The sequence below is a fragment of the Triticum aestivum genome, chromosome 2B (genome assembly GCF_018294505.1).
Source record: "Triticum aestivum cultivar Chinese Spring chromosome 2B, IWGSC CS RefSeq v2.1, whole genome shotgun sequence".
NCBI lineage: Eukaryota > Viridiplantae > Streptophyta > Magnoliopsida > Poales > Poaceae > Triticum > Triticum aestivum.
The window spans coordinates 78,329,518-78,334,755 of record NC_057798.1 but is presented as its reverse complement, the minus strand read 5'-3'; the positions used below and the strand labels follow the sequence as shown (position 1 = coordinate 78,334,755).

The 5,238-nt window shown below is 45.6% G+C and overlaps 1 protein-coding gene across 1 annotated transcript in view; it reads right to left on the bottom strand.

The window, feature by feature from the left end:
- LOC123040540 (galactinol synthase 2-like) overlaps nucleotides 1-5,238 on the bottom strand; it is a 16,228-nt gene that overhangs the window by 10,085 nt on the left and 905 nt on the right. The window lies entirely within an intron of this gene.

Genomic DNA, 5,238 nt, shown 5'->3' with positions numbered 1-5,238 from the left:
GTTTTAGTTATCAAAACACACACACATACACACAAGCATGAATTAGTATATAATTTAGATTATTTAGATTATTATTGTTTTAGTTATCAAAAAATTTTATATGGAAATTAGTGTTTAATTAGTATGGAAATTTTTTATGTTTAATTAGTATATAATTTAGATTATTATTATTAGTATATAATTAGTGTTTAATTAGTATGGAATTTTTTTATATAATGTTGTTTTTCAGTTTTTTAATGGATGTATAGAAGTTGTGTTTTCTGTTTTTAGTGTTAGATGCTTAATTAGTATGAAATAGTATATTGATTTTTGAAATAGTAGAAATGTTAGAAATTTTAGTTATCAAAATCCAATCATTAAAAAAATATTACTTTTTGCGGGCATATAGCTAGTATTTGTTCTCGACGATGCCCGGCCCGCATCCTCGCCGTCAACCCGTCCGCGACGACGTCCAGCCGACCCATGTCCAGGACTGGGCTCCGCCAGGCTGGCACTGGGAGGTGCTGCCTGGAGGGGCGCGCCGCTTGATGAGGAACCCGGCCCCGGGTCCCGTCGTCGACCCTAATCTCGTTTGGTGGCGTTCGCATGGGCCAGTTTCGGTGCGGAGGGACCCGGCCCCGCCGGAGGTGGTGCGTCACCGTGTCAGGGAGGAGGACGAGCACGTCCATCGCTACATGGTTGCATTAGAGGGCGGCAGGTTCTCCAATACCTGGCAGTATCTTCGGGGATCTCACTTCAGCTATGATCCTGTGAGGGTTCCTTCTCTTTGGGTGTCCACCGCCCGCGCCGCAGGAACCGCGAGTGTCCTAGATTCTTCTGTAGTATTCGATCTTTAATTAGCTAGCAAGTGATGTACTATTCAATATTATATATTATTCGAGATGATGTATTCGAGATTATATCTATTATTCTAGACGAAGTATTCGAGATTATATCTATTATTCGAGACGATGTAATTTGAATACTAAATTATTTTATATTTCTTTTGAATTAGTTAAATAAAAGCTATGGCAGACAATACCGACAGAGAGGGAGAACATACCATGTGCGATATGATACGCGGGCCAGATGATGATCAGAATGAAGAAGATTATGACGGCTCCGAATTTCTAAACAACACCGGAGAGGATGATATGATATTCGATCGTGATGACCGAATTGATGAAGTCATGAACTAAGATTATGACGATGACGAAGAACATGTTGATCCTGAAACAACAAAGACCGGCGAGGTATATATATTTATATAAGCAGGTATCTGGTGATCATCACATGTTTTAAATGACTTGAAGATATATTAACGAATCGATCTTTGTTCTTTCAGCCATCCGGATCGAGCAAATCTTCAGGCAAAAGGACGAAACGAGGCCCGAACAAAAAGTTGAAGGTGGGCGTAAAGTACAATATCGAGGCAGTCAGACCTAATGGCGAACCATTAGCGCCTAAGAAGATTGCGGACAAGTTCATTCGTCAGTGTGGAGTTCTTGTGAAGGACCAACTCCCGATCTCCCTTCAAGAATGGAGAGAGCCAGCAAAAGACAAAAGACAAAAAGGCAAAGAGGACGCTGCTCCACGTCCAGATGTTACTTTTGTCGACAAGAATAAAAAAGATCTGCTTTGGGATACTCTCATGGAACATTTCACCCTACCAGATCATTTCACAGAAGCAGATGTGCAGAAAGTCAAGGACGTTGCTCTTAGGAAGATGGCGGTTGCATTCAAGAACCACAAGAATCGTGAATGGGACAAGTACGTCAAGGGAGGAAGGAAGACTCCAGTATTCGAGGGAACACTAGAGAACCAACGTGCTCATTGGGATGATTTCATGAAATTCAAGGATTCGGAATTAGCTAAGGAACGGTCGAGAATAAACAAGAAGAATGCCGAAAAAAAGGATAAGTTCCATAAGCTGGGGCCAGGTGGCTATGCGGTGGCAATGCCTAAGTGGGATAAGTCTGAGAAATAGATGGAGGATGCAGGTGCCACTCCGGTTACTAAGAGCTGGCCCCCCAGGGTCAGGACTTGGTTCTATGCGCATGGGGGGGAGTTGGACCCGAAGACAGGCAATGTTTCGACGAGGGCAAGTCTGAAGGGAGCCGACGATGCGATACTTGTTGCAATAGAAGAGGCACGACCGGGGGTGTTCCAGCCCAACAGAGAGAACGACGAGCTTACGCGTGCCCTGGGAAATCCTGAACACCCGGGAAGAACATGAGGCAAGGGCGCTATTCCGTGGTATGAGGGGTTTTCAGACTGGAACACCGACTACAGAACCCGTGCGAGAAAGAAGATTGCGGAGGAGAAGAAGAGGAAGATGAAGGAGTTGCAGAGGAAGCGGGACTATGAACGCCTTCAAGGCCTAGAAGCAAGTCAAGCGGAATTGGTAGTCAAATTCCAGCGGCAGCAGGAGCAGATCGACTCACTTACCCAGCAAAGGGGGTCTCAGCAGCTGCAGCAGCTAGCGAATGATCCAGCATTGGATAGCACCGCCCCATCCATGCCGAGAAGCAGCGTGGGTTCCGCCTCGGACGACGCAATGCTGGGTAGTAGATACCCCGTGGATGACATCACGGAGAACACTAGCTGCGAGCTACACGTCAAAATGAAGAACATGTCCATGAAGGTGGCGGACGCCGTTGCTTTTACAAATGCCCCCGAGGCAACCTTCCATTGCAACCCGATTCCAGCGGGCTATGCTCGTGTCTTGGTTGATAAGGTGGTGGACCCATATTCGGAGCTAGAGCTTGACTATCCTGGAGGTGACGACGAGCGCTTTCTCGGAGACGCCAAACATCGTATCATCCTATGGAAAAAGGATTGCATCATCTTTCGAAGGCCACCAACACCGCGTCAGCCGACTCCTCGTCGAAGTCCGCCACCGAGTCAGCTGTCTCCCGCTCCTGCAAGTCCACCAAGTCTGGCAAAGTGTCAGGCCACTCCTCCTCCAAGTCCGGCAAAGTGTCAGGCCACTCCTCCTCCTCCAAGTCCGCCACAGCGTCAGACGTCCACTCCTCCTCCAAGTCCGGCACAACCTCATGCCACTCCTCCTCCAAGTCCGGCACAACTTCAGGCGGCCACTCCTCCTCGTCCAACTCAGCCCCGTCAGCCGTCTCCGCCGCCTCAGCAATCGTAGAAGAGACACCCCGCAGTTATGGTGCGTAGCGGTACGAGTCGAGGTAGTACAGGAAGTACATGCGGAGGCAAGCGATATAAATATGGTCCAAGCCTCACGCCTCTTCCACAGAGGGCTTATGACAGGTCCGAGGAGGAAATCGCAGCCATATCGAAATCCGAGGTGGAAGCCCATTTTGCACCGAAACCGCCACCGCCGCCAAGGGAGAAAGTGCCTGAGGAAACGATTGACCACTTCATTCGTATGGCTCAACCATCAGCTCCCAAGCCTGTTGACACAAACTATGAGCGCCACATCAGGAAGTTAAATCGAGCACGTCTACGTAAGGAGGCGAGCTCGGGATCGAGCAAACAAGAAGCAGCTGTCAAAAAATGCGAGAAAACCATTCCCCAGCTAGGAGAACAGGCGGCGCAATCGATCCCCTCGCTTGTTGTGCCAACAACACATGACAGTACGCGCGCCCAATATTATTGTGGGCAAACAGTTTACGTTCCTGAGGTGGGCAATGTGGTAATAACGGAGGAGCATATAATGCAGGCTGAAGTTCTGAAAATCACTGTTGGATAACTCCTCGAGATCGAGCCCATGCCTGTGCTTAAAGAGGATAAAATAAAACGGAAATATGTCCGGGGCCAACCTTTGGTCGAGCTAGACAAGGTCAAGAACCTCCCAACGAGAATGTATGAATTGCATCAATGGTACATGAACATTACCAAGATTTCCGATCGATTGTCCCTCATGATGAATGTCAAGGAGGAGCATTACTACCATGAGAAAGCTATGTCCGTTGAGTATTCTGAACTGTTTCAGTTATACAATCAAGACGCACTCGACAAATCTATCGTCAGTTGCTATTGTCTGTAAGTGATTTCTTTCTGTAATTTAAGTCTCAAGCTACCTGTAATTATCCTCACTATATTCTTTTCTATGGTATTATATGCAGGATGAAGATGTATGAAATGAGAAAAGGTGGACGCTATGGCATTGGGTTCATTGACCCAATTACTGTTAATGAATACAAATGGAAAATAGATGCACGTCATCAAAAGGCCGTAGAGGACAGCATGCTAGAGTTCTTGAAGCGCCTCAAATACAATGAAGATATACTACTTCCTTACAACTTCCAGTGAGTCACACTGTTTTGTACTACAAATTCTCTGTTTTTGCCTACTAGCTAGCTACATGTTTTTGCTTACATATACCCGCTTAATTAAGACATGCAAACGTGTGTGCATGCAGATTTCACTGGGTCTTGTGTATCATTAAAGTTGACGCCGGAACAGTTGAAATACTGGACTCACTACTCAAAGAAAAAACTGACTATAAAATCTTGTTTGGGATAGTTAACAGGTAATTTCAATCATTATTAACTATATATCTCGGCCTATTTAGTTCGTCATTTCATGATATGAACTATTTAATAACCCCTTTATTCATTTTCTTTGTCGGCGGGCAGGGCTTGGGCAAGGTTCATCAGCGTCACGGAAGGCGAATGGAAAGAAAAGCTTAACTGGGAAAGACCCAAGGTAAGTAATTAAGTAGTACTAGCTAGCTAGCTAGCTGCCATCTCTTTAATTATCATGCTTGATTAATTATTATCTGATCAAATTCCATTCTCGTAAAGACCCTGAAGCAGGCGCAGGGGACTGATCTGTGTGCATTCTGCGTTTGCGAGAACATTCGCATGATGACGTCCGAAAGGAGCAGATCTCAAAGACAGAAATGGGTACGCTTGTCAAAACACTATTCACAATTTTTACACCATTATCGATATCTAGTCACACAACTAATACACATGCATATTGATCTCCTTCTTAACAGTTCAGAGAGGTGCGGCGAAGCTCCTAGAAACGGAGCGCGTAGAAGCACTTCAAGAGGAAATAGCGGGATTTTTGCTCGACCAGGTCATAAATTCGAAGGGAGAATACTATTACCCGCTACTGCCCTCATGAAAACCACTTCCAATTGTCATCGTGCCCCGAAGGCACCAATTAGGCTAATGCCACTGGCTCCGAAGGCAACATGCATATGTCGGAGAAATTGTATATAGCTATACATGTGTGTATGTGTGAATTAATTAATATGACGGTTTGTGAGACATTGAT